This window comes from Pongo pygmaeus, chromosome 19, assembly GCF_028885625.2.
Source record: "Pongo pygmaeus isolate AG05252 chromosome 19, NHGRI_mPonPyg2-v2.0_pri, whole genome shotgun sequence".
NCBI classification, from domain to species: domain Eukaryota; kingdom Metazoa; phylum Chordata; class Mammalia; order Primates; family Hominidae; genus Pongo; species Pongo pygmaeus.
Window position 1 is genome coordinate 36,332,207 of NC_072392.2, and position 19,668 is coordinate 36,351,874.

The window sequence follows — 19,668 nt, forward strand, 5'->3', positions numbered from 1 at the left end:
AAGCTTGTCACTGGAGTACTTGGACCCAAGGATTTGTTATTTCTCTTTTTTTCCCCCTTAGTCAAAGTCTGTCTTAAACATATTCCCCCATCTAAGCCTCATTTTGATAGTTATGAGACATTTTGATTATTCTTTTGAAAATAAAAAATATCCAGTGCCTGTCAAATCTCTAAAGTTTTAGTCTGACGTGAGTTTTAAAAAAGAACTGAATTTTTAGTTGTACAGATGATTAATGAGAGAAGTCTGTGCACTGAAACACAAAGGAGGAGGAGGTTAATGGGCCATACACACTTAACTGGAATATTATGGAGGAACTGGAAAATGTCACATATTGAACAAATGCAGCAGTAATCCAAGCTTCCCTGAAAGTTATCCATATAGCATCTTTTAGGTAGTAAAAGAAAAATAAAAGATATAAATTGAAATAGATAAAATTTAAAAATAAGATTAGTGATATAAGGAAAAGAAGAAAACTTGTATTGGTAGTAGTATATATACATCGTTTTGTCTAGCTAGATGATGTAAGGGGATCAACTGTTATTTGTATCATCTGTTCCTCTGTCAGACCTGAATTCGGAGCAAGGGCAACATTTGAAAAAATAAAAACAATTATGTGAGCACACTATGCAGTTTGCAGTCTAATTTTATTAAACTATTTGTATTCAATCTGAATGTCAAAATTACTCGCTCGACCAAATTGCTAGTTTACGTATAAAGCATGCTTTCATCATTATCCACACCACCATGTCCTAGTTTGTTTAGATTTAATATCTCGATGCTAATTATCGTTATTTCATGCTTCTCCTCTTCTGAAAATTCATGTTTTCTCTCAATTCATATCCTATTTTTGTTGTCCACGTCTTTCCTGTTCTATTTTTAGAAGTGAATACAACAGAAACGTATGTGGTCAAATGTCAAGACAAAATTCAAAGCAGAAAAAACCTGAGGTGTGAACAATTTATTACACTTGATATAGATTCTTTTTTTATGTGTTTCATGTATTTGGACTATTTCTCCCAAGTCGTTTCTTGTTAGGACTGCCTGTGAAACTTTCAAGCTATAACTTATTTTTAAAAACGTTGAACTAAATGTATTTTCTTCTGGAACATCTTGGCTTACTTTATCCACTTTCAATATAAAAAGTTTGATTTAATGTACAGCAAGCTATCATGGGACGTATGGTTGTTTGTGGAAAGGATTAACCAAAACCATCAATGTATGTAAGGGTGAAAATGTATCCATGGAAAAACAAAGATTGTCAGTAATTAGGCAGCCCGTGGTTGATTTCCTTCCTGTACCAAACAATCTGGGTGATTTCTAAAATCTCCACAGCAAATGTGAACAAAATTATGAGGCAGAAAACAAAACCTAAGAATTAGACAACCACATCTGCTAGTGACTGCCAGATAAAGTACCTTAAAGAAGTTTCGAGGAACTGTAGTCACATGTATACTTAATTTTGAAATTTTAAAATATGAAAAAAATACTTGTATGAAAAATATAAATGCATCATTACATTAACTAAATACAGTCAATTTTATTGAGTTTCATTTTCCCTATGGATTACCTACTACATTGCTTCCAGTTTTACAGTATTTCATACTGCCATTCCTAGACTTATATCTGGACTGTTTCACAGTATCAACTTTAGAGAATATAGAGGGATAATCTTGGATGTAGAGAAACAATATTTTTCATTGATTTTAAAATTATATATATATATACACAGTCAAAAAGTCATTTTAGACAAAATGAATTCCATGTCAATGAAAATAAAATAATGAAATGATACCATCAATCAAAAAGAGATGAGAAAATGGAGGAAATGAATATTGGAAAATAGAGTCACTGACTTAATTGTTGGATTTCTGGTGAAGCAGGTAAACAAATTAAATTCTCTTCTGTAGAGTTATCCTATCTAGGGCCACATGTCTTTAACCTGGCACCAACAAAGTACTAAAACCATATAACAAAACATTCCTTTATTAATTCCATATTCATCAAATGATTTTCTAGTATACATTTGGGTCCTCATGAAACTTTGTCTACCTGGAAAGAACACTTTTGTTAATTTAAAAGGAATATTTCGGTTCCTACAGCATTTCTTTACATTAACTGGTTTAAACAACGATCTCCTTTAATGTTAGTATACCCCTAACAAAAACTGGATTAATAATCAGGTATCTGGGCAGGAAATGCTGTGCCTCAGGGTCTACTAGCAGTGAATGAGTAAGGAAATGATTCTTTGTGTCTTTCTGTAGTAAGGCATTCATAGCTTCTGTTTTACAAAGCATAATTATAGCTACCAATATTTTGGAGCCATAGGTCATCAGTAAAACGCCATATTTGTGTGCAAAATATTTGATATAAAAAGCTAAAGCTTCCAGTCTATTTTCTGTTATGATAACTTCTCTAATTACATGGTATTATATTTTCAGATATGAGTACACACAATGAAAACAATTAAAAAACAAAATTACCATTCACAGTTTGCCTTCTTTCCATCAAATTGGTCTGATGTCATATAAATGTAGTTTATTTTGGAGATGCAGTGTTCCTTTGTATTCACAGCATCATCACTCAAGATGGTAATTATTATGGTGAACATTTGGGTCATTACACTGGCTTATAGTTTAACAGATTGCTATGAAATTGGATGTTATCCTTTAAGCTCCAACGTCTCTTTGGCCCTGATAATGTTGAAAATTCAGTCTTCATTGTACCTAACCTCAGAAAATGAAAAAATGGCTATTTGGAGTCCTGGCTCCCTTTGTGCTTTTATATTCCTGAGGGCATGGTTTGTGAAATATTTGGATGTAAGTTGATTTGGATGTCCCTGATTACACAACATCTGCATGTAAGATAATACACTATTTTCAATTATGATTTTGTCAAGTTCTCAAAATACAGGATTGACTTTTAACTGGAACACTTTCTGTGTGCTGGCATAATACCATTTGTGTTATTTTCTTATATTCATTTTGTATATTAAAAAGGGATATTAATTAACTATAAGGGTTTTTGTGCTTATTTTAAACAATGGAGAAATGTATTATGAAAGTTTACTCATAAATGCTGGATAGTCATATCATAATAAAGTATGACATTCTTTTATGTATGTCTCCCCAAGGGTAAAGATCATTCAAGCAGAACTATCTCCTGTATCAGTATTTATTCACCTAAATAGACTGTTTTGGTTAAAAATTTTAATGAAAAGTCATGCTTATATTACTGCATAATTTTGTATATGCATGGATATTTATCTGTTCAAAGTAGAGATGTAGTTTACGTAAAGGGATGTCTGCCCAGTTCACAAAAGTATGACCATGAAAATATCATTTCTATGATACTCCCTTGTTAGGGAGCTATCCCTTTCACACTCCAACCTTGAAACTGTAATGTCTGAGACTATAGTATCTACTTCCCTGTGCAGTACTTTTTGATCCAAGCAATAGATCCATGATCTGAGAACAGTCAAAGTGCATCTCAGATTTTTCAAGAGTTGGAGAGTGTGAAGGTTTCACTTTCTGATGGTATATGTTGTAAGAATGAGTCTGTATCTGTCAGTGCCAAATTAAGTAAGATGGAATAAGAATAAAGCTGATGTTCAGAGAAGGGGGAATGAGTTAGAGGTAGTATTGACTATTTAAATTCCGTTCTGAGGTCAGACCCACAAATGCATTTTGTTATTTTATTTCAATACTGATAAAACCTTCTTTTTATGGTTAGTTACTTCAAGTTAATTTTTTTTTTCAATTTCAATTGAAATAACAGGTGTAAAAAACCACAAAAGTACCCCGTTTCTCCTTGCTAATGTATTATTCCGAAGCCAGACTGATGTTGAAATACTCAAGGTCAACCTAAAATGATACTGTTTTACTGATGCCTTCATTTTTAGTATCTTTTCCTTAGATTTTACAAGAGGTAGAAACATCTACTATAGATGTGTTACTTTTTGAGGTTGCTCGTAGTCTTCATATCTGGTGTGCGTGTGGTTGGGACAGTGGAACACGATGGAAAGACTGAAAATGATACAATTCCAAAAAGCTGTTTTTACAGAGTGAAGCCTAGCCTCAGAGTAAAATCCCAATACTATCATGCAAAAAATTACCAGGTTTGCACCAAGTATGAATAGGTTGGAAAACTAAAAAGGCCTATGACCCTATAAGAACCACCTTATTGGTGTTTAATAAAGGTAAAGGTAAAGTACAACAGAAATAAAATGCAGGAAATCATTGAAAGTCTGTCTTTTGGGAACAGAGCCTTTCTCCCTAAAAGATCCTTTCTCAGTCTCACAGACACATTTTATCTGTATATTAACCTTCAAGATTTGAGCTTACTGTAATAATTTAATGGAAGTGCAGAAAAATCTTTATAGCAGGCTCTCTCATACATTGTTGGTCATATACTTCTTAAGCCAAGTTGTGTAAACCATCAAACTAAACATTCTCAACGATGTAGACCAGTTGGCACTAAACTTCAAGCAACATATTAATGAATCACTAACTAGCACATGCCATTTTCATCTTGCTCACGGGTCAGTGTTATGTTTCCAACGCATCTCTAGATATAAACATCAAGCTGTTCCAGTCCAACTGTAAGAGAGTCCTCTCCTATGTAGTCATACATTAACATGTATGAGAATATAAGATGTGTTGAGTAGAAAGTATCAAAGGATTGAGAAATCTACATTAATTTTAAAAAGAATTAAGAGAAGGCCAGGCTATATTTAATGTCATCAAAGATAATTCTAGTGCATTGGCATTATTTTTTCACATGCATTTTCTCTCTTTTCCCCTTGACTGATTCTCTCCTAACTAGTTTTAATCAATTTTATAGAATTATAATTTGCATATAAGGCACACATTTTAGTCCAGTTCAGTTTTACAAATTCATAAATCTAGATAATCACCTACACAATCAAATATAGAATATTCCCTTCACCTACACATTTATTGCATGACCTTTGCCAATGAAACTCCCCACTTCAACCCCAGAAAAGATTAAATATTCTGTCTTTATATAATTTCAAATTTTATCTACATGGAAGCATACAGTATTTATTATTTAGTATCTGCCTTCTTTCCTCTAGCATATGATAAAAATTCACCTTTATTTATTTTTTTGTATAAAAGAATGACAATCCTTCAATTGTAAAAACTAAAGAACATGCCACCCAACTAATCACATGCCTTAGGGTATATTTCTAAAAAATAAGATACATATTTTAAAGGAAACTTTATTAAAACTCAGGGCTATTAACGTATATATACAATACAAAACTAAAAAATAAAGTTATGTTTCCAGGCCATGCACAGTGGCTCACCCTGGTAATCCTAGCACTTTGGGAGGCCGAGGCCAGTGGATCACCAGATCAGGAGATCGAGACCATCCTGAATAACACGGTGAAACCCCATGTCTACTAAAAATACAAAAAAATTGTCCGGGCATGGTGGCAGGCGCCTGTAGTCCCAGCTACTCAGGAGGCCCAGGCAGGAAAATGGCGTGAACCCAGGAGACAGAGCTTGCAGTGAGCCGAGATCGCGCCACTGCACTGAACGTGGGCGACAGAGTGAGACTCTCTAAAAAAAATTAAATTAAAATAAATTTTTTAAAAAATGAAGAAACAACCCAGAAAATGGAAGCAGGTATTTGCAAACTATGCATCAGGCAAGGGGTTCATACACAAAATAAGGAACTCATCAAAAGCAAAAATACAAAAGATCTTACTAAAAAAATCTACCCCAAACCTTTGTCCCCCAAAATTATTTCCCTACCTTCTTTTCCTGACCACCTTTGGCCCTCTCTCCCTCTCGCCAAACTTTTTCTTCTGCCATCTGCCCCCAAACTTCACCATTTTTTGCCCACCCTCATTTCACAAAGCCTTCTCTACTCTCCTGCTCAACACCCTTTTCCCCATCCATCTACCCAAACCCTTTCCCCAGTTTCTTCCCACCGTCTTTTCCCCTTATCCCTAGCCACCCTCTTTTCACCCTCCCACTCTCATCACCCTCTTTTGCTCCTTCATCCAAGCAAAAGCATTTTCCCCCATCTTTTCCCAAAACCTTCTCCCCACTCCTGCTGCTCACTACCCTCTTTTCCCCCTTCATCCACCCAAAAACTGTTTGCTTCATCATCTTTCCCCTCGTTCCTCCTTGCAATTCTCTTTCCCTTCTCCATGTACCCAAAAATATTTCCCCTCCAGACAGAGGGTCTTTTCACAAAGCCTTCTCCCCACTCCTGCTCACCTCTGTCTTTTCCCCCTCCATCTACCCCCCAGAACTTTCCCCACCATCTTTTCAAAGTCTCTTCCCTTTACCACTCGTGCTCTTCTTTCCCCATCCTGCTTGCCACCCTTTTTGCCCTCCATCTACCCCAAACTATTTTTCCATCATTTTCTCAACACTCTATCCCTGCTCTCTCTCACCACCGTCTTTCCTCCTCCTTGTCACCCTCTTTCTCCACTCCATCTATCGAAACACTTTTCACCCACTGTCTTTTCTTTCTCCACGCTCTTTTCTGCCACTGTCTTTTCACAAAACCTTGTCTTCCTCCTGCTGGCTACCCTCTGTTTCCTTCTCCCACTTGCTACCCTCTTTTGCTCCTCTACCCAAAAACTTGTCCCCCCCACTGTATTTTTGCCCCACCCTTCTTTTCACAAAACCTTCTCTCCCTACTGCTCGCCCCCGTTTTCCCCCATCACCTCCCCCTTTCCTCCTCTTACTTGCCACCCTGTTTTCCCGCTCTACCTACCTTTAAACTTTTTACCCACCCTCTTTCTGCAAAACCTTCCTTCTGTCCTGCTTGCCACCCTGTTTTTCCGCCTCCATCTACCCAAAAACACTTTTCCCCACCAACTTTTTGCAACTCCTTCCCCGACTAAGCTATCCTTTTTTCCCTTTGGCACTATCTACCCTCTTTATTCCCCTCCATCTATCCCAAAACTGTTTTCCTTCTCCTACCGCTCCAGCCTCGCTGCTATCTCCGTCGCTGCCAACAACCGCAGCCAGGCGAGCGGCGCTCCCGCGGTTCCAGCCTCCAGCATACGGGGCCAGTGACTCCTGATTCCTAGTCCGCTACACTATGCAGCGAACAACTCCACAGGAAGATAGAAGAACCTGAAAAAACCTCATCCCTCTTCAGCATCATTTATATACTGCAGTTATGCCCATGGAGGTTCCTGGGCTGCATGTTTTGAGTGGATGAGAAAAAACCTCCAGGCTTACTCTGGATTGGACTTTATGATCATGTTCTGATTGGATGAGAGCAAGTCTTAACACAACCAATCACAGCATGAAAATAAAGTCCAATCAGAGTAGGCCTAGAGGCTTTTCTCTCGTCCAATCAGAACATGTAGTCCAGGAACCACATTTGCATTAACCTCGGTATATAAAGCATGCTGAGGTCCCGTCACGTCATTTCAGGGTCTTCTGTGTCAAGTGGAGGAGCTACTCTGTGCCCAACTTGCAAAATTGGAAGAGGCCGCAACCTTTCGGCGGCTGGAGGATGGATGGAGCCTGGGACACTACTTCGCTGTGGTTGGTGGTGGCAACAGAGCAGTAGGAGGGCGGCCGGCAGCAGGAGCTTCTCCTGCCGGGCTGGAGGACTAGAAGGAAGAGGCACCACCACATGCTGGAGGCTGGAGCCTGTGCCACCATGGCTTGCCTCGCTGTGGTTGGTGGTGACATCGGAGACTGCCGCTTGGCCACAGTGGTAGAAATGTGATGGGGTAGGTGAGTTTTCCGGGGCTGCCCTGTACACCTCTGGGGACAAGGGTTGGGTGTCCTATTGGGGCTCACTGCTAGAGGTTACCCTGCCTCTGGCAGTGGTCTGGTTGGGGGCACTCTCCGGTGTTGCATTGCTCGTGGTGGGGCAGGTTGGCTGGCTATCTGGGGCTATACTCCCCCTGGTGGCAGAGATGATGGGGGGAGGCAGATTGTGTACACTAATGTGTATTGCAGGTGGCTGGGGAAGGATTAGGTGCACTATCTTCTGCTGCACTGCCCACGACAGGTGGTGGGTTGGGTGGAGTTATCCGGAGCTACAATGCTGGCAGTGGGCAGTGGTTTAGGGGCGCTGTTGGGTGCTGCACTGCCAGTGACTGGGGGGTGCGCCATCAGGAGCTGAACTGCCGGGTGGCTGGGTCAGATTGTGAGCACTACTGGGTGGTATGCTCCCTGAGGTGTGGGGGGAGTGCTTTGGGGGGCATATGGGGTTTACATTGCCTGAAACTAGGGTGTGTTGGATGTGCTATCTGGGGGCTACACTATTAGTGACAGAGGGCAGATTAGGGGTGCTATGGGGGCTACACTGCCAGCGGCATTGGCGAGCTGAGGAGGTGGCAGCGGCAGTGACAGCAGTGGCCTCCTTCTGGTTGTTTCCAAGTAAGGGATTGTTCTCTTCCCAGACTGCAGACTCTAGAAGGCAATTTTCTCCCACTCGAGCTAGATTGCACAGCAGGGCCCCCACACCCACTGTGGTTTCCCGGCCCGCCCTCATGCTCTGTGTTGGGAAGACCACATGGGACTACCGGGCGGGGAGTAGTAGGCACCATGGAGGAAGTGGGGTACAGGGCACTTTTGGTGGGGGTGGAGGTGTCAGGAATGGGAATCAGCCCTTGGGTGGGGAGGGCTGGTTGGGTCTGAGTCTCTCCTACTCGGGCTCCCTGAGGAGGGCAGCCTTGGTGGGCCCAGCAATTCCTGGCCAGCTGGACTTGGTCAGGGGCCGGTTTCAGTGAAGGCACTCACTCCAACCCCAGACCCCAGTTCCTGGCCAGCTGTAGCCAGAAGGAGAGGCTGGACTTTGGAAGGTGGGTGTGAGTGCCTTCAATGAAACTGATCCCTGCCACCCAGGCACCAGCATGACAAGGTGAGGCTCTAACTGTTCCACTGCCTGAGTCCCGTTTTGGGCTTTTCTGGCTTTGCCTGCCTGGCTGCTCCAAGCCAGGCTGCAGAAGGAGAAGGAGGAGTCGCCAGTGGTATGGTCGAGCAGATGACGTGGCTCTGCAGCTTTCCTCATGCAGTTGGTGGTGGAGATGGAGACTGCAGCTCCACTGGAGCGGTAGGAGGACACCCACGGGGACCAGGTGGTAGGAGCCTGGTGGGGTGGGCTGGTACATTGAGGGTGACAGTGGTTGTATTAGCATCGGCACCAGTGGTGGTAGCAGTAGGAAGTCTGGGGGCCGGGAAGGGGGAGTAGGAGCACGGCAGGGCCCATCTCATTCTGGGGTGGGGAGGAAACTGTGGGTGCTGTAACGAAGGCCTCAGTGGCAATGGTGGTGGTACTTCTAGGGCAAAGAGTCCTCCCCCTTCTCCTGCAATCTCTGGAGGGTGCCCTCCTCCTGCTGGTGCCTCAGCTAGGTGTGAATGGCAGCATTATCTCATTCTTAACAAAATTTAGGGGGTGACTATTTGTGTATCCTTTTGCTTGTTTTTTGTTGTGATACTCTTGGAGTTACTCAAATTTTATGAATCAAGGAGGGGATAAAAGGTATCATAATAGGCCTTTTAATTCCCACACCTGTTCTTTTTCCTTTCTTCCATTGTATATTTTCTTCTCATTTCATTGTTCCTCTTCATTTGCTTTTACTACTGCTTCTATTTCATGTTTGTGTTCTTGTTTCTCCTCCTGTTTTTATTTTTTTTATGCCAAACAATGGCCTTAACAAACCAAAACTGAGTTAAAAATAAAATACTTGTCACTGTATTTTTTAAATAACTGATCCCTTACTATGTTTTAGAGATGAGGAAAAAAAAAGTTGTATAATTAGTTACTTGAATAGCTATGCTTTCATAATTGTGTTAATCTACTTTTGCCTAGTGTTCCATGCTAAGCATGTGGGAATTACTTATATCCTACTGCTAAATGTCATCGACAAGGTCTGATTTTTCACTTATGCCAAAATTCAAAAAATTGCAACCTCTGGCATAAATAGGCTAATGTGTTGTGTTATTCAAGGAATCAAAAATGAAGCATCACATAAAATATTGGTAGGAAACAGCCATTTCTTGTCTCTCACATATTTTTTTCTGGAGCTATGCAAGAGTCACAGGGGTAATAAGTTCTAATTTATGAGATGATTAAGTGAACCATAATCCCTTCATTTTTTTTCTCTGCCATGATTTTCAAGAGTATTGTCATCTGCATGAGCAAACCTGGTTCATCACCACATCTTTGCAAGAGGAAAAAGAAGGGGGGAGAATTATGTGTATAATGTTGTAAGGCAAAGATTCACAACCAAAAACAAGGTTTTATTAACTTTCGCCTTTAAGAACCTGCAGTGTTTAGCCCTCTTTGATTCCTAGTATTACTACCTTTGGTATGAACTCCTTTTTTAAACTGATCACTCTAGAAGTTTATGCATTTTGTATCATTTTTTCAAGCCAACAGAAATGTGTAAGGCCTATAATTCTGACACTTTTTAGTTATTTTTAAGGCTATGAGCATGTAAGATACTGTTGATACATGGAAGAATGTGTATAAATACCACTAGGCAGCTTATTTTGAAGAGATTGTATCTAAATTTTTGTCCAGAGTAGACTGGTTGCAGTTTCTTAGGTGTGTTTCTTAATATGTTGCCTCAATGTCTTAAAACATGTAGAAATTTGAATACAGTTTAACTTCATATAGTCCTTTGTTTATAGGTTTAATATTTCTAAAGACTAAAGACATCTTAAAGCTCCCTTTAAGATTCAGTAATATTAATAAAATTTTAGAAATATAGGGTTAGAATCCAACAAATTCAGAGGAAAATTGTTAAATTATATAGCTGTAGAGCAGGAATGAAACCCAGGTTCTAAGCTCTAAGGGGGCCATGAGGTACCATACAGGTGCATCAGTGACTGGGCATAGATTAGGCAAAATTACAGGATGGTTAAGAGAGTGAGCTGTGGAGCCCAACTCTATGTAAACATGAATTTTTAAACTCCATGGTGCCTCAGTTTATCCATCTTTACAATGGGGACTGTAGTAAGTTTTTCTTTTTCTGCTCAGTTGTCTGTCTTGTTGCCAGCGGTTCCCTAGTCTGTCTTGTTGCCTCTCAGTGCCCACATGAGAGGAACTAAGGTAATTTCTGACAGACTGGGACTCTTTAAAGAAAAACAGAAGGTGCTACAAAACCCATTTTAGGAGAAACCTCTGTTGTCCTCATGGAATCCCAAGAACTTCAGGCAGACAGATCTCTCTCAAAATCTAAAGCTCTCCTCTGTTTTGCTTTGTGTTATCTGACCTTTTAGGTTTGGGTGGGCATCAGAAATCAGTCAGGGAGAGAGATCTAAAGAAAGTTGTGGATATGAAGATGTATTTATGGTAAGAAAAGTTATGAAGGAAAGAAATGTTATATGAGAGAGGATCTTGTATGGCAAATTCTTGTCCTAAAGTAGAATGACTAATTATGAAAGAGGGAAATACAGGAAAAGTCAGAAAGTTCATGTCATAGATGGTCTGTGGAAGTTGTGTTAGGGTTCATAAAATGAGAAAGAAAAACTTACAACTGCTAGATCTTTTCCTGTCTAGAAGTGTTGTTTATGTGATGTATATACAAAGGAGCCCTAATTACTTGGCTTAGAAGAAAAGGAAGGCTCTTAAATATTTTGTCAGAAAAATAGAATCTCCAATGATTTCACATGCCTTCAGTAATCTTTGGGAAATAAAGACAGTGTTAAAATCATTGGTAAAGAAAAATCATCAAAATTTATCCATTTTGTCTAATTTAAGTCAGAGTTTAAATTTTAGAAGTGCTTTAATGTCATAAATTGATTGACTTTGGAAAATTGTTCTGTTTACCTGGTTTGGAGCTGTTCAACTTCTAGATGAGGCCTGGGGACAGGTGGAGTTAGCCATGTCTCCTAGCTATGCTGGAAAGAGTGAGACTTTACCTACAGTTCTGTCTTGTATCCTATACACTGCACCTGGTACCTTATTAAAACTTCCTGCTGCTTCTAATCTCTGAGTTCCACTTAAAATTTTTCCATCACATGAATACTATCCTCTGTACTAAATTTTTCGGCAATTAAATACTTAGAATCATTTTTGCCCACTTGACCCAAGCATTAGTGATATATCTTTAGAATACTTACAATGTGTCACAATATATTCAGCAAATGTAGCGAATGGCATTTTTACTTTTGTCAGCATTTACATAGCATTTATGTAGCAATGCTATCTCAAGTATTTTTAGTCATTTGCATGTTACATAATATGCTTTTGATTCCTTTGTTTCTATGTAAATAAATGAGATATTCAATAAATAGTATCAATTAATGTTTCACTTTTAGAATATACTTATTAGGATTATTTTTAAACACTATGTCATATTTACTTGTTGGCTTTATGATAAGTTAGAAATAATATTTTGGATTAACTGTGTGACTCATGAAAGGGAGTTTGTGCAATTATAATCTTTACAAATTTTTACTTGATTTTCAAGACTTCCACTACAACTGTTAGAACAAGGTAATAAATAAGCATATCTATTAATATCAACTGTTGGATAGACCCAACGATAGTGTAAGAATTAATATAATTTCTTCTACTAAAGGTATTGGATTTGTTTTGAGAGACCACAGTTTAAAATCATTGACATAGAAAGTTTGAAAATTGTTAAATTTTTAAAATGTCTTTGAAATTGTTTTATAGAAAAATAATTATTCTAGTATAGATTGGTAGGTTTTTTTTTTTTAATAAGGACTAGACCAAGAGAAAGGGAGAGTAGTGATAAATGTCCAGGTTTTCAAGTTGAAAAGTGAAAATCAATGTATTACAACAGATGGATTTGATGTCACATTACAAATGCTGAAAACATTGTATGTAATCTACTAGCCAGAGTAATTATACAAGGCAAAGAAATGAAAGGCATCCAAATAGGAAAGGAAGGGGTGAGATTGTCTCTGTTTTGTGAAAATGTAATCCTAAAGTAAAGAAAATCTTAGACTCCACCAAAAAAACCCGTTAACGCTGATAAACACATTCAATAAAGTTGAGAGTTACAAAATTAACATACAAATAGTATTCTTGTTTCTAAACACCCATGACAAACTATCTGAAAAATAAATTAATAAGGTAATTACATTCATAGTAGCATCAAAACAAACATATAAGTAAATAAAATACTAAGGAGTAATTTTAATGAAGGGTGTGAAAGATGTGTATACTGAAAATTATAGCACATTGATGAAGGAAGTTGGAAGTGACATAAATAAATAGAAAAATATCCTATATTTATGAATTCAAAAAATAATATTGTCAAAATCTTAATGCTACCCAAAACAATCTACAGATCTGATATTTGATAAAGCAAACAAAACATAAAGTGGGGAAAGGACACTCTTCAATATATGGTGCTGGGATAATTGGCAAGCAACATGCAGAAAAATGAAACAGTTCTTCAAAAGGTTAAGTATAGAATTACCACGTGACTCAGTAATTCACTCCTATGTATACACAAAAATATTAAAACAAACGTCTACACAAAAAGTAGCATACAAGTATTTATAGCAACAAAAAGTAGGAAACAACAGAAATGTTCATCAATTGAGGAGTAGATTAATAAAATGTGGCCTGTCCATAAAATATAATATTACTTGGCAATGAAAAAGAAAAAGGTATTAATACATGCTCCAAAAAGGATGAACATTGAAAACATAATAAGTGAAAGTAGCGAGTCACACATAACTATATATTATTATGATTCCGCTTACATGAAATGTCCAGGGTAGGCAAATCCTTCCAGAATAGGCAAATCCTTAGGAAGAAGATGGATGGTTGCCTAGGGCTGGGAGGGGTTTAAAGAAAGAGTGGGGAAAATGAGGAAAGATTGCTAATGGGTGCAAGCTTTCTTTTAAGGAGCATAAAAATGTTCTAGAATTATACTGTGGTGATTGCATATTCACCCACTTAATGCACTGAAAAATTGAATTTTATACCTTATATGAGTGAATTAAATTATATATAAATTATGTCTCAATGAACCTGTGAAAAAAGTTAAAAAATATGTGGTATGCATACAGAAAATTTCTTCATTTTATTTTATTTCCATAGGTTTTTAGGGAACAGGTGGTGTTTGATTATAAGAATAAGTTCTTCAGAGGTGATTAGTGAGATTTTGATGCACCGAACACCTGTGCAGTATACACTATCCAATTTGTATTCTTTTATTCCTCATGCCCTACACCCTTTCTCCCAAGTCCCCAAAGTCCATTGTAGTAGTCTAATGCCTTTGCATCCTCATAGCTTAGTTCCCAAATACGAGCGAGGGCATATGATGTTTGGTTTTCCATTCTGACGTTACTTCCCTTAGAATAATAGTCTCTGAGTCCATCCAGGTTGCTGTGAATCCCATTATTTTTTTCGTTTTATGGCTGAATAGTATTCTCATATATTTATTTATTTATTTAAATCACAATTTCTTAATCTACTTATTGGTGGGCATTTGGGCTCGTTACATGTTTTTGCAATTGTGAATTGTGCTGATATAAAATAAGACATGAACAGGATGCTGAGGAGGGTATCAACAAACTTCTACATACAAGTATTTTATAGCATTGCTTTGAAATATTTGATTCTCATATTTATTTTAATGGATGAAAAATTGTTGGGCAGTGTTCAAAAGTATCTAGTATGAAAAAAATAATTTTTGTCTTATATTCCAATTTTTTCCTTTCTTGTGTAATGATAAACAAGACAGATCTTCATCAAATTTTGTACTTTTTATCTCCACTGACTTCTGATAATATATATTTTATTTATTTATTTTATCATATTTTTTCTTCAAGGTAGGTTGAGCTGATGACACATACAAAGAAATACACTCATATTCATATGCACACACATCCCAAACAAAACACTCAAAAGAGATCTAATTAACCTATTGCCCAAATATTTTCAAATCTAAAATAAGTGTAAGATTTTGTTTTGCATAAAATATAGTCAGTTCATTCACAGTCTTTATTATTTTGGTGTGAGTTACAGCTTGGAAGCATGTTTGGCTTATATAATCATACATATAATCTTGACAAGGTAAAGCAAGAACTGGCATAACTCACTGAAATGAAAGTGCTCATGGTTTGTATGATCGCATCACAACTGGAAGTAAAAAGGTTATTCACTTTTCATGGCAAACCTTGCCTTTTTCTCTACGGTTCATGGTCTAAGGCTTTTTTTTAAGACACTTTGATATTTTTTCAATACTATTTGGAAAAACCTTTATTATTGATAAAGTATTGACAATCAGCCTGCTTGTTTCATATAATTGAGTAGATATATTCTAGAGAGTTAAATAATGTATTTTAGATTTAGATTTAACTTTTATGTTTTAGACCTTAAACTCAACCATACATATTATTAATTTCCATATTTCAAGTAATATCACTGCTGATTCTCTGCCCCAGATGGATGGTTCTTTCTTCTATTTTTGTATTATCCAGGCCCTTTCTCTATAATCTCTTTTCACAATAATTATAAAATTTGACCCTTTGTCATTCATTGTCACTGAAAATAGAGAATCTTAAATTGAAATAGAGACTTACTATGATATCTTTCTAAATATAGTGCATTGATTAGTGGTAAAGTCTGGAAAGGCCTCTGGATTTGGACTGAGCCATGCTAACAACTCTCTTGGTTCTCCAGCTTGCACATGGCCTATTATGAGACTTCTTAGCCTCTGAAATCAGATAAGCCAATTCTCCTAATAAATGTCTTCTCTTCACCTCTTCTCTCGCTCTCTGTCTCTCTCTCTCTCTCTCTCTCATATATACATATATATATGTATATATGTATACACGCACACACACACATCTTCTATCAGTTCTGTTTCTCTGGAGAACCTTAACTAAATCAGAGTTCTTAACAGTTTTATTTCCTCTGGAGAATAATATATGTACATCTTATATATGTAATTTAAATTACTACACATGCTACTTTTAATGTTATATTTATCAAAAAGCATGTAAAGTCTAAGATTATATGGGCCACTGTTTAATGTTTTCCAAAAGGGAATTTTGAATAAAGTGAAATTGATTTTTTAAGAATAAGCTGAAAAATTAAGGACACTTACAAAACTCTAAAAACACAATTAAAATGCTACATTTTGATTAGAAATGATTTTTAAAAAATTTAAATGACATCTTATGTATATCTTTTTCTGTATTGAATTCATAGACTGAGTAAAGTAGACTTCCCCAATGATGTGGGTGGGTCCCATCCAATCAGTGGAAGTCTTGAATAGAATAAAAAGGGTGACTTTCCTAGGAGTAAAAAGGAGCTTCCTCCTACCTGAATGCATTGAGATGGGACATCGGTCCCTTCCCACCTTTAGACTCAAACTGAAACTTTGGCTTTCATTGAGTGTCAAACCTGCCTGCCAGATTTCACACTGGAGCTATGCCACCATCTCTCCTGAGTCTCCAGATTGCTGACTGCAGATCTTGGGATGTCTTTTCCCCCATAGTCATGCTAAACAATGCCTGATTTCATCTCCCTGTCTCTTTCTCTCTCCTATTGGTTCTGTTTCTCTGGAAAACACTGACTAATATGATCACCATAACTGAACTCCAGATTAAAATTATGAGAGAAGTATGTAAAATGTATTTACTTTTAGTAAAACAATAACATTTCTACTTAATTTTTTTTTTGGAAGAAAGTAGCTAAGTCTTGTTTTCCTGTAAAAGCATGTAAATAGACATTTTGACTCATTGCTGTTTTTTTCTTGTCTCAACCTTATTACTTAGAAAATATTGTATTTGTTTTACTTAGAAAATATTGTATTTGTAATTGTTTACTTATTACTTAGAAAATATTGTATTTATATTGCATTATGTTCTGAAAACATAAATGTCTTGTTTTACTTCTGAAAACAAATAGGCAAATAATGTTCTACCTTCTCTTACTAGCAAATACAATTATTTTTATTTTTTCCAAAAGAAGTAAATGTAATCAAGGGATGTACTTCACAGCATATTTTTGGTTAATGCTAATTTGTAATTTTATGTTTGCCTTTTTATGTAGGGCTATTTAGATGCCTATATTATTCTGTTTTTACATATATTTATTGCACATTTTTAATTTAAAATTTTTCCTGACTACAACTGCATGTTATAAACTCCTTAGGTACATAACATTTTTGCAAACAATATGACTTCTTAGAGAAAAGCTAAAAATGAAATTATTAGGTCAAAAATATTTTACTAATTTCATATGTGAAGTCTCCATTTTGATACATTAGGAAATAAAGTATATTTTTAAAACTTTCTTTTTCAGTATATTCGTATGTTAGACTTTTTAAATTACAGAGTTAATTATCATAGAATTATAATGTGCTTTGATATTTAATATTTGGATTTGTTTCTATTACTCCTGGACAAATTACCAAAAATGTAGTATACTATTTTGGTACGTTATACCAGTATATTAGTATTAGTAAATCATTAAAATTAATATAGTATTATTTTCTGTTCCTTTATTGTCCTGCCTCAGTGCGTCATAAGAACTTTGAGCCCAGAATTATTATCTCAGGATTCTTTGGCAAACTACTGTAATCAGCGATTAACATAGTTTCTAATGGTCTCCATCTCCTGGGATTCCAACCCTTGTCTAATACCCTCCCCATGGGTGTCAGCTGGATCTATAGGCTTGCTGCTGTTGCATAGAATACAGCAAACATGACGAGAGGTTGATTCTGTGATTAGTTGACAAAAGATGTGACTTCTGTCTTGGACTCTTTTCAATGGCTCTTTTTTTTTGGCTTCACACATTTTGATGAAGAAACCTTCCCATACTGAAGAAGCTCACATTATATGGAATTCTGGACAACAGCTGTCAAAGTACTGAATACACCATCAAGCATGTGAGTGAGATTGATTATAACTTGTGAGAGTCTCTGAATAGAAGACCCAGTTAAGCCACGCCCAGATTCCTGCACCACAGAAACTTTGAGATAATAAAGGTTTTTTGTTTTTTTTGTAGCGAAGGATATGTTTCTCATCTTTTTTTTAATTTTATTATTATACCTTATTTTGGGATAATTTGTTATGGAGGAATTGACAAATAATATCAATACTTTTGAAATGTAATTTTTTTATCTTAATAAATATTTAACAAATCATTTGAAGATGGACAATCACAGATATCAATTTTTACCAACATAACCAGGACTTTTCTTGTAACTTTGACTAATAGATGATGTTTTGAACATTACCACTTAGTAACTGCATTTCAGACTATGATTTAGTTGAATCACCCAAAGTGTGTAATGTCTTTTAGTGTGCACTATCAATTCTCTTCTGCCATAATGACCTCATTTTGGGTTCTTCACTATATTCTTCTCAGGCTTGTGGGGTGACTCTCTCAAGAAGAATGACTGGTAATACCAAGAACTTCTGTTGTTTCCATAAGTAACAGCCAGATTACAGCCAGAACCTCAAGGTTGAGCACAGCCGCTCACGTTTGGGATCCCAGCCCTTTGGGATTAATAGGCCTAGACAGGAGGATCACTTGAGGACAGGAGTTTCAGACCAGATTGGGCAACAATGCAAGATTTTGTCTCTGAAAAAAATAAAATAAAATAAGCTGGGCATGGTGTCACATGCCTTTAATCTTAGCTACTCAGAGGCTGAGCCTGGAGGATTGCTTGAGCACAGCAGTTTAAGGTTACAGTAAGCTACGATAACACCACCACATCCCAATCTGGGTGACAGAATGAGACCCTGCCAAAAAAAAAAAACAAGCCAGACTTCAGGATTTCCATACGTTTTGCAAAATTCCATACAAACTGCATGCAAATTTTGGGCATTTACAATTTTAAAAAAATAAAATTCATGGGTCCTGTCAGACATTCTCAAATATTAAGGACCAGAGCCTAAGAAGACTAAGATCAGAGCAAGGGGCCAGGCATGGTGACTCATGCCTGCAATCCCAGCACTTTGAGAGGCCAAGGCAGGCGGATTACGAGGCCAGGAGTTTGAGACCAGCCTGGCCAACATGGTGAAACCCCATCTCTACTAAAAATATAAAAATTAGCTGGTGTGGTGGCATGCGCCTGTAATCCCAGCTACTCGGGAGGCTGAGGCAGGAGAATTGCTTGAACACAGGAGACGGAGTTTGCAGTGAGCCAAGATTGTGACACTGCACTTCAGCCTGGGCGGCAGAGGGACTCTGTCTCAAAATAAATAAATAAATAAATGAAAATAAATAAGAAATCAGAGCAATGTATATTTCATAAAGTCAGTGAGACCTTTCATACATTTTAGGGAAGCTTTTTATAAGATACAAACCAAAGGTCCATGTTTTAAAAGTTGTTATTGATTTATTTATAGATATACACAATACATATATACTTGTTGACTAGTATGTATGCTATGCTAGCAAATCGAGATACAGCTAGCATTGTAACCCAAACCCTAACTCTACCCACTTTAGTCTTTTTATCCTAACTCTCCCCTAACAGTTCTTACTGTGTAACAGGTTAGCTATGTTAGTAAGTGTGGCAACACATCGCAGTGGAGGAAGTGCTATAAGAGGAAATCAACGCCCAATGGGAATATCTGGGAAGTGCAGCCAATGTAGATTTCCACAAGAAAGCTAAACCTTAGATGATCCAAGAAAGATAGAAAGATGCTAAGCCATAAAATGGAAGAAAGAAGGCAAATTATATGAACAGAAAATTGCAACTGCAAA